The sequence below is a fragment of the Neovison vison genome, chromosome 13 (assembly GCF_020171115.1).
Source record: "Neovison vison isolate M4711 chromosome 13, ASM_NN_V1, whole genome shotgun sequence".
Taxonomy (NCBI): Eukaryota; Metazoa; Chordata; class Mammalia; order Carnivora; family Mustelidae; genus Neogale; species Neogale vison.
The window spans coordinates 104,018,254-104,029,121 of record NC_058103.1 but is presented as its reverse complement, the minus strand read 5'-3'; the positions used below and the strand labels follow the sequence as shown (position 1 = coordinate 104,029,121).

At 45.3% G+C, this 10,868-nt stretch overlaps 1 long non-coding RNA gene across 1 annotated transcript; it reads left to right on the top strand.

The window, feature by feature from the left end:
- Nucleotides 1-8: 8 nt before the first annotated feature.
- On the top strand, nucleotides 9-6,762 carry LOC122893118. The gene is made up of 2 exons (XR_006381578.1): nucleotides 9-181; nucleotides 4,010-6,762. It is a non-coding gene; the product is annotated as an uncharacterized LOC122893118 (long non-coding RNA).
- Nucleotides 6,763-10,868: the final 4,106 nt, after the last annotated feature.

The window sequence follows — 10,868 nt, the reverse complement described above, 5'->3', positions numbered from 1 at the left end:
TTAACCAACTGAGCCACCCAGGCGTCCCTTATGGCCCTTTTCAATGCAGAGGAGAGGGATCGCATTATGCGAGAAACCCATAAGGTGATAAAAGAGAGGCTTGGCCTGGACCTCGATCCCTGGCGAATGGAGGACTACTGCCCAAAGAAACCCCCCAACTGGGACCCAAACTCCGATGAAGGTAAGGAGAGCCTATGTTTCTACCGCCAGAATCTACTGGGGGGCTTCTGTGCGGCTGCAAGGAGGCCCGTAAATTTGTCTAAAATTAGTGCGGTGACTCAAGGTAAGGAGGAGTCCCTGGGGGCCTTCCTAGAAAGGCTTATTGAAGCCCATAAAATGTATAGTCCAATTGACCCTGAGATGCCCGAGAATCAAAGGGCAATAAATCTTGCTTTTGCCAGTCAGGCAGCCCTGGATATAAGAAAGAAGCTTCAGAAAATTGAAGGATTTGAAGGGAAGAATTTGACTGAGTTGGTGGGAATAGCAGAAAAAGGTGTTTAACAATAGGGATGCACACGAAGATAGAAACCAGACTAAGAAAATAGTTAAGGTGCAGGGTGGGGCCTGGTTAGTACTTGGATGGGAGAAAATAGTTAAGGTTTTGGCATTACATGAAAAAGGGAAGAGGCCAGTGGGGGATGACCAATGGAGAGAAAGGCCCAAGCACAGAGAAAATAGGCAGGAAGCCTTGGATTCAGACCAGTGTGCTTACTGTACGGAAAAAGGCCACTGGGCCAAGGAGTGCCCCAAAAAGAAGGCAGTGATGCTGGCCACCAGAGACTGAAGGTGCCATGGTTCGGAGCCCTTCCCCAAACCTCGGGTCAAGATTAAAGTGGAGGGGAAATCGATTGATTTTCTAGTGGACATGGGAGCCCAATTTTCATCACTACTTAAACCTATTGGAGAATTGTCTGGAGAGGAAGCCTAGGTACAGGGAGCAAATGGCACAGAGAGGCATAAATGGACAATGGAAAGGACTCTAAATTTGGCTTCTGGACTTGTCAAACATCGATTTTTGGTACTCCCTAATGCCCCCTATAACTTGATGGGACGAGACCTCCTCCATAAATTACCAGCTGGCATTCAGTTCTTGGAAGGAGATGTGACTGTAACTTGAGGAGAGCCCACTGTGCAGATGTTTATGGCAGCAATAGATGAATACCTCCTTTCTGAGCCAACCTCTAAGCCAGAGGAAAGAAAAGAGGGCAACCTACTCCAAACCCTGCAGGCCGAGTTTCCTGAAGTCTGGGCAGAAGGAAAGCCCCCTGGCCTAGCCAAAGAACAGCCTCCAGTGGTGGTACAGTTAAAAGCGACAGCTATGACTGTTCGCATCCGACAGTACGCCCCTCCCCTGGGAAGCAAAGAAAGGGATCAGGAAACACATTAACTGTCTTCGAGGAGCCGGGATCCTGGTTGCTTGTAAGTCTCCATGGAACACACCTTTGCTCCCCATCAGAAAGGCTGAAACTGGGGAATACCGACCAGTTCAAGACATACGGGAAGTTAATAAATGGGTTGAAGATATCCACCCAAAGGTGCCCAACCCTTATACCCTACTCTCCCTCCTGGGCCCCAAAAGAACTGTATATACCGTCTTATATACAGGATGCATTTTTCTGTATACATTTAGCAAAAGAGTCTCAGCCTCTTTTTGCTTTTGAGTGGTCTGACCCACAGGAAGGATTCCAAGGCCAGCTTACCTGGATGAGACTTCCCCAAGGGTTCAAGAATTCACCTACCATTTTTGACGAGGCCCTGCATGAGGATCTACGTGAGTACAGAACCTCCAATCCAGGAGTCACTCTGTTACAATATGTTGATGACTTGCTAATAGCCGCTGAGGACTACCAGTCCTGCTTGGGGCAGGTGGGGACGACTGAGGAGAGCTCTCTTACAGACTCTGCAGGGAAAAGGGTACTAAGAAAGCACAGCTTTGTCAGAGCCATGCCACTTATTTAGGCTTTGATCTCCACGAAGGAGTGCGTTCGCTGTCTGAAGCCAGGGAACAGGTGATTACCCGATACCCCCACCCCACCACACCCCGACAAGTGAGAGTTTCTCCGGACAGTGGGCTACTGTAGATTATGGATTCCGGGGTTTGCAGAAATTGCTTGGTCCCTCTATAAACTTACTAAGGGAGGACTCACTATGATAGAATGGACAGCTGAGGCAGAAGGAGCATTTCGGAAATTACAAACAGCCTTACTAAGTAAGCATTGGCCATCCCAGATGTTACCAAGCCCTTCCACTTATATGTGGACGAAAAGGCAGGAGTGGCCAAATGAGACTCTGGGGCCTTGGCAAAGGCCAGTAGCCTACCTTACCAAGAAATTAGACCCAGTAGTGGCTGGTTCCCCCCCTTGCCTCCGCATAATTGCTGCTACAGCCCTCCTGGTTAAAGACGCCAGTAAATTAACCTTGGGCCAAGATCTCATCTTGACCACTACTCATGCTATTGAGGGCCTTCTCCGGACTCTGCCAGACTGGTGGATGACAAATGCCTGAGTGACGGGGTACCAGGCCCTCCTCCTCAACAAGCCGAAGGTGACGTTCTGGCCCCCAGCGGTGCTAAATCCAGCCACGCTACTGCCAGAGGAGCTAGCTGACCACCCGCATGACTGTGGGGAAGTCCTGACCCAGGTCACAGGAATAAGACCGGATCTCAGAGACACTCCCCTCCGGGATGCGGAGATGACCCTACTCACAGATGGAAGTAGCTATATGGTCGATGGAAAGAGGTATGCGGGGGCTGCGGTAGTCTCTCCTGAACAGGAATTTTGGGCAGAGGCCCTATCACACAGAACCTCGGCACAAAAAGCAGAGCTGATTGCACTCACCAAGGCACTGCAGATGGCCAAGGGTAGGACTGTTAACATCTACACAGACAGCAGGTGCGCTTTTGCTACTCTTCACATACATGGGGCTATTTATAAAGAGAGAGGCCTGTTAACAGCTGAAGAAAAAGGAATTAAAAACAAAGAGGAAATATTGGCTCTCCTCCAGGCTATCTGGAATCCGAAGAAGATGGTCGTTATGCATTGCCGGGGGCACCAGAAAGGGACTGATCTAAACTCAAAAGGAAACCAGTTAGCAGATCAGGCCACAAAACAGCAGCCCAAGAGATAGTACTGGAGCTAGTTACACTTCCAGCTCCAGTTCTACCAGAGAAGCTGGACTATTCAGAGGAAGATTTAAGATATTTACAAAAATGGACTCAATTGGACAATGGAGGGGACTGGGCCAAGACTAAAACAGGAAAAATAATTCTTCCTCAAAGACTAGGGAAAAAATTAGTAAGCCAGATACACCAGGGTACTCATCTGGGAATACGCAAACTTAAGGAGCTTATAGGCAAGCAGTTCCAGGTTTCTAAACTAGGGCGTATGGTTCAAGATGTGGTTGATAGATGCGTTCAGTGTCAGGCAGTAAACGCGGGGGGTGGGTGGATAGAATGGGGAGAGGGAGGAGAGAAAGAGGTAAGGAACTAAGAATTTATTGGGAAGTGGATTTTACGGAGAGGAAACTGGGAAAATACGGACACAAGTATGTGTTAGTCTTTGTGGATACCTTTTCAGGTTGGGTAGAGGCCTTCCCTGCCAAACACAAGACAGCAGGAGTGGTAGCAAAGAAACTATTAGAGGAAATAGTTCCTAGATTTGGGCTGCCTCTTGTGATTGGGTCAGACAACGGGCCTGCATTTATGAGTTCAGTCTCCCATACACTGGCTAAAGCCGTGGGCACTAATTGGAAACTACACTGTACCTACCGGCCCCAGAGTTCCGGGAGGTAGAATTAATGAACCGGACTCTTAAAGAAACCCTGACAAAGCTAATTCTGGAGACTGGCGGTGGATGGGTAGATCTCCTTCCCTTTGCCCTTCTCAGGGTATGGTGTACACCCTATTTAAGAAAGGTTACTCCATTTGAGATAATGTTTGGGAGCCCCCCCCCTTTGTCCCCTGTTATAGGAGGTTACCATAGCAGAAATGTCTGATCAGTCTGTACTCCAGTCACTGCAGGCACTACAATCTGTCTTGAAAAGGGCCCACGCAGGGATCCAAACTGCCAACAGTGAAATGGAGCCAGAGATGGATCCACATCCTTACCAGCCTGGGGACTTGGTGTGGATACGTCGCCACCAAGTGGGAAACTTGGAACCTCATTGGAAGGGATCCTTTACTGTCATTTTGACCACCCCCACAGCAATAAAAGTAGAAGGCATCAGGGCCTGGATTCATGCGGGTCATGTCAAACAAGCCGAGGACAGGAGCGCCCCCCAGAGATGGGTACCATTGCCGATGGACTCCACCGACCATGGACTAAAGCTAAGGCTCAAAAAACAATGAGTTCATTAAGTTCCTTGTTACTCCTATTGTTACCGGTTTATGTAAAAACTTCTGAGTCGCCCCATCAGACAGAGAAGTATAAATAGGAAATTAGACAGGTGAAATTAACAAAAGTAGAAAAGGTTATACAAAGCAATGAGTGGCTGACCCATCAGCCAACTATGCAATTTAATGTGACTCTATGTCAATTGGCACCTGTAACTCCCTGTGTCACGCATGCCCCCTATTACATGTATCCTAACACAGGGACTTATACAGGATGTTGGGGGGCTTCAGACTATTACTGTGCATGGTGGGGCTGTGAGACAATAGCCTCTGATTGGGGAATTAACCGTGACCCCCACATAACGCTAGTACCCACCAGAACAGACAACTGTGTAACACAAAAGGAATTTGATAAAAATTTAGCTGCAGGGATCTTCCCTTCAAACGCATCCCACCGATATAGGGGATATTGTACAAATATATCTCTTATGATCATCAACCCCAAAGATCGTCTTTGGGAATATGGCGGATCTTGGGGCCTTAGATATTATGAACCTGGTGCAGATAGAGGAGGGCAATCTCCCATCCAGAAGATAAAGATTTGAGAAGCGCCCTGGCCCAGGGCCGAACCCAGTTTTAAATTCTCCCAAGCCATTAAAACCAACCAGGCTACCCGCCATGCCTACCCCGAAGGAGGCTATTGTGAAGGATAAAAAAGAGGTTGACAATGGCAATAGTGCCACAAAAGTTTTACTCCCACTGATAGATACAATGTTTAATTTTTTAAATACTTCAGTTCCTAATATCACCCGAGACTGCTGGCCCCCATACTATAATGGCGTGGGGGCCAATCTTACCATAGGGACCTGAAAGGGGAAGATTAAAAATGAAAGCTCTCATGACTCTTGTGAATGGGGAAAAGTACCTAGACTAACACTAGGGGATATAGAAGGTAAGGGACTTTGCTTTGCAACACGAAAAGGGAAGCAATCTTCCCAGTACAAAGACTTATGTGAAATTATAATGGTCCCTACCGTCTTCACTAATTTCCTTAAGGCCCCTTCCAGGGCCTGGTTTGCTTGCAATTCAGGACTCATGCCATGCCTTAATCTTGCCTTGTTCCAAAACGCTTCCTGGAATGAACTCTGTATAATGGCCCACATCCTTCCCCAAGTAGGTTATTATGGGGGAGTCGAGGGATTCCAGCATCTCCCTGCAGGGACAGGACGAACAAAACGTGCGGTCCCCATCCTAATTCCAGCGTTAGTGGCTGCAGGGATAGCAGGGTCCACCGCAATAGGAACCGCAGCCTTAATAAAAGAGAAAGTAGATTCTGAGGCTCTTGGATCCCAAGTAGATGCTGACCTACACCACATGCATGAAAATATAAACTAACTGATTCCCTGAGCTCTCTAGCTGAAATGGTACTGCAAAATAGAAGAGGGCTTGACATAACTATTCTTAGAGAAAGGGGGACTTTGTGTGACCTTAGGGGAAGAATGCTGCTTTTGGATAAATCACACTGGAGTCATTAAAGACAGCCTGGCGGCTGTCAAAAGGAGGCTAGATGAGCGCAAACAGCAATGCAGGGACTCCTGGGGTGGTATGAGAGTTTGTTCAACTGGTCTCCGTGGATGACTTCCCTAATATCAGCGATTACAGGCCCCCTGGTCTTACTATTACTGATGTTACTCTTTGGCCCCTGCGCTATAAATGCCCTGATGTCATTTGTACAAAAAAGAATTGGGGCGATAAAGATGCTAATCTTACAAACTCAATATAACCCCTTACCACAGGGGGACATAGAACCGTCAAAGATCTTTTCCAAAGAAAAGGGGGGGAATGTAAGGGCCTACTTGATCAGTACTGGTCTCATCCCCATAGAATAGCCATCCCTATATTTAGGTGTGAACTTAGATTGACTCTGCCCCTTCCCCCAAGAGGAACGCGCTTAGAAACAGAACCAGTGAAATATGGTCGGCTGCTAAAATACGACCGAATAGCCCCCAATAACAGAGCACAAGTACCAGGACATGTCAGCCTGGGCGAGATAATGGAGCCCAGATACCAGGATGTGTTTGGCCAGGTGGAGACATCCAATCAGTAAAAGCGCATGTATTACCTCCCTACCCGCTAAGGAATGTGAGCCCTGCCTTTCAGGTGCCAATTCTAGCCAAGGTGATAGGCTGAATCAAATGATTACCATGAGGTAGAGTGTAATCCAATTGGCCACCTGTGTATAACCTAGCATGATTGTATGATGTTCTCTGTGTGCTACATTCTCATTGGCCGGGTTCAACTATATGGCCTTTACTTTATAAAACCTGGCCGATGAGAATAGGAGGTCATTGCTTTCCCTTTGTAAAAGGTGACCCCGACCGGTCGGTTTTGGTTCTCGGTGCTAGCCCGAAATAAAGCCCTGCTTAACTTTAGCTTTGTATCGGTCTTGTCTTTTGTCCACAGACCCTTCTGTATGAACTCAGGTACAACAAAAATGGAATAATATTTAGTTCTATATGTAATAGACAACATGCTAGCTAGAGTGTGAAGTGTCATTTGGAGCCCTCACTTGTAAAAGGCAGTAAGGAATGTTCTTACTGAAATTTTTTCATTGTTTAGACTGTACCAGGACCCCAAGTCTGAACGCTGAGAAAAGGGTCATGGGAATGTGGGTGGTTTTGTTCTTTAGTCCATTGGTTTGCTCTAAAGATGCCTCTTTTTAGACCCAACAGTGTCAAGTTCAGGCAACTGCCCCAGTGGCTTCACTTGGCCTAGGCACACCTTGCTACAATGAACTTCACTGATGCTCTCAGTAATTATGTGCTTGATGCATAGCCTCCCCATGGAAACATGATGCTTTCTCCTTTCCAACATGCTTCTGTCTCAGGGATGCCAAATATGAATAGAAATGGAAATACCAGCTACCCCAATAGATCCAGAACCCATCTTTTCTTCAACTTGGATGATTTATCCTTAAAACTTTGTTAGGTTTCTGTCATCTAATCAAACATAGTGGAAAAGGGGATTCTTCAAGCTGGCTCGTCTCCCAACTGGCTTGAAAGATACAAATGGTGTCAGCTTTCAACTGTGAGCAGGAAAAATTTGACTTAAGACAAGCAGCTGCACTTCTATAAAGAAAGAAAGGATTCCACTTTTGCTAAAGCAGAAGTTATCAGTGAAAAGAAACAAATTACTCCATCACATACATACTATGTTAATGTTTCTCCTTCACCTAACACTAGCTCCCACTTAGCCCTTTCCATGTCTCAGGCAATAATATTCTAAATAATGTATATGCTTTTAGCCTTCAAACAACTGTGGAACTAGGTATTCTTACCCAAGTTATTACAAATGTTGAAAGTGAGGTACTTTGGTTATATTCTTTGCCCAAGAACACATGGCTCTCAAACTTCTATTTTGTTTAATGAAAGGAATATAATTAAAATTAGAAATGTTTGGGAAAGTATAAAATATAGTACTTCTGTTATAATCTTCATGAATTAAAGTTTTGCTGTTTATCTGTTATCTTTTTAAGGTTGGGGTAGGCCAGAAAATTCAAGCTCAGGGTAATTTCAAAATGTTAGTTCTAGAACTTAGAAGTGATGTAGAAGTTTTTGCAAAACATGGAAAAGATGGCTTCCCTCCTCCTTCTGCAAAGAACAGGTTTTATAATCTTGGCTTTCCCTTCTTGGTGAACTAACTTTGGTCACTGCTCTCTGGGAAGCCTATTCCCTTGCCCATTGCTCTCTCAAAGAGCCCTTTTACAGCCCATGGAACTTTTAAGAATACAAGTTACAGGGACATGGCCAGTTGTGTTTGCTAACAGTCTTTGAAGAAATTGTATTTAAGGGAAACACTAATTACAGAGACCATCTAGCACTTTAAGAAAGAATTTCTCTAAGCTGAACCAAGTTGTGTCATTCATATTTGTTATGCAGCAGAAAATTTTTTTTCAGAGCCTTTACAGTTTCCTGAAGCAGCAACTGTTTTTCTTTGCAAATCAGGGATGAAGCAGGGTCTTGGCCCTATTGGTGAGCTTTCACATTTCCCCAGGGAAAGAAACAGATTTGAAGAATCCTCTAGTTCAGAAGCAGAGGTGGAAAGATGACCCACTTGTTGCGATGGTGTGGACAGTTGATTTTGTTTCCATGAGGATTTCTGTCTGTGGCCCAGCACTGAAGTTGTTCCATCCCCGTGAGTGCACTTTGCTGACCATAGTAAGAGCCATGAGAATCCTGTCCCATCTCTGCCTGCCACACAGTTTAGCCTGGCTAATTCTTTGATTGCTAATTCTTTGATTCGATCCCAGATCGAATACCACTATGTTCTCTAGTGCTTCTTGTTTTCCCCAGAAAAAATGAACATTTTTTGGACTTCCCAAAAACATTCGTCACATACCTTCATGCCTTGATTTATTAGCTCCTAAACTGAGCTCTTTGAGAGCAGAAGCTAAGACTCCCTTCTGGCATTACAGGACCTAGTGGCAGGTTATGAACTAAATTGTTGAAATCCGTCTAATACCAGGGAAGATGATGAGATAAACAACATCTGTCTGTGGGAGGTTTTCACCCCAGTTCCCCCAGGACTACCCTTTACCTTATGCTCTGTTCCCCCAAATGCTGGTGACCATCTACTCCTAGATTCTTTATTCTTGGCCAGGGCATCTTGGACTTTCTGTGAAGATATCAGGAGTACCAGAGGTTTTCTAGCTTGTACCACAAAAGATCTGGAGATTTGGGGGGGCTTGAAATTTCTTGGAGCTTCATACTCCCTCTCAAAAAGCCATCTACTACAGATGTCGTGAAAAGAAGGGCCATCTGTACCCCAATGTTTATAGCAGCAATGGCCACAGTCGCCAAACTATGGAAAGAACCAAGATGCCCTTCAACGGATGAATGGATAAGGAAGATGTGGTCCATATACACTATGGAGTATTATGCCTCCATCAGAAAGGACGAATATCCAACTTTTGTAGCAACATGGACGGGACTGGAAGAGATTATGCTGAGTGAAATCAGTCAAGCAGAGAGAGTCAATTATCATATGGTTTCACTCATTTGTGGAGCATAACCAATAGCATGGAGGACAAGGGGCGTTAGAGAGTAGTAGGGAATTTGGGTAAATTGGAAGGGGAGGTGAACCATGAGAGACTATGGACTCTGAAAAACAGTCTGAGGGGTTTGAAGTGGCGGGGGGGTGGGAGGTTGGGGTACCAGGTGGTGGGTATTCTAGAGGGCACAGCTTGCATGGAGCACTGGGTGTGGTGAAAAAATAATGAATACTGTTTTTCTGAAAATAAATAAATTGGGAGAAAAAAAAGCCATCTACATTTTATGTTTTGTATGTCCTACTGCATGTGAAAAACTTTCTCGTAAAATGTCTGGAAAATGTACATAACTTCCCAGTTCCAGAGAGGGTAGTTTGAGAAGCATGGTGCTAATTACAGCTCACTGAAAGCACAGCAGATAGTGCCCCAGAGGAGGAATTTCTGAAGCCTGGAAATGAGAGGGTGTGGGGAGGTGGGGCCCAGGTAGCAATCTGCCTAACAAGAAGGTGTTACCAATAGGAACTTTAGACACAATTTAAACCCAAGTTGTTAATTGCTGATAGAAAACAAAACAAAACAAAACACCTCCCCGCTTGCTGAGAAGACAAAATGGTCACTGAGATGTATTTAGTGTTCTCTGAAGTTCTATATATGTCACCTAATATTTTAAAAAGTGTGTGTGGGGGGGTGTACTTAGATTCAGATTGATTTGCGTGAACATTTAAAGTACCTTTTCTGATTTCTGACGCTGGTGGTGAAGCAAATCACTAGTTGGCTAAGGTAGCTACAGGCCTACTTCTTACAAGGTTTATCTTAATGAAAAAAAAAAAAATTTCCTCTTATAATCTTTAGAGAAAAACTAATTTTTTCCCTATGACAAAGGTAACATATTGGGTTGATCCAGAAGATATATTTAAGTAAAAGGAGAAAGATTAGAATAATCTATAATCTTACTACTTGAATTTCATGGCCATTCTTCTAGACTCTTCCCATATGTCTGTCTTTTCCCAGAAATGGGATCATCAAGTGCCCGCTGTTTTATTCTCTTACAGTCTTCTACAACTTCCATTTTCATGATCTACCCTGTGGACGGCCCTTGGTTTATTTAATCAATGTGCTGTTGCTCACAGGTTACCAAACCCAAGAAGCTGCCCCTAGAGGGGCCTGGCTGTCACCTGGATGCACCCTAACAGCCCCCACATTGTGATGTTCACTTGTCTTCTCCTGGGCGGGGCATGAGTGCCCTTGTGATTAATGAGGGATTGGTGGTTTATGTCAAACAGGGGAATCTTTGGGATTAGATGTTTCTGCTAATGGAGCAGAGGATGCCAGCTGGTGCTGAGTGGCCAGACCCTGCTTGGAGCATCACCCCATGTCACTCTGGAGTGAGAGCACTGTCACGCTGTGGAGTGCTGTCCTGACTACCGCCACCCCCTTTCAGTTCTTCGATACACATTCCCCTCGCTCTCCACAAGTCACAGATAAATTCCT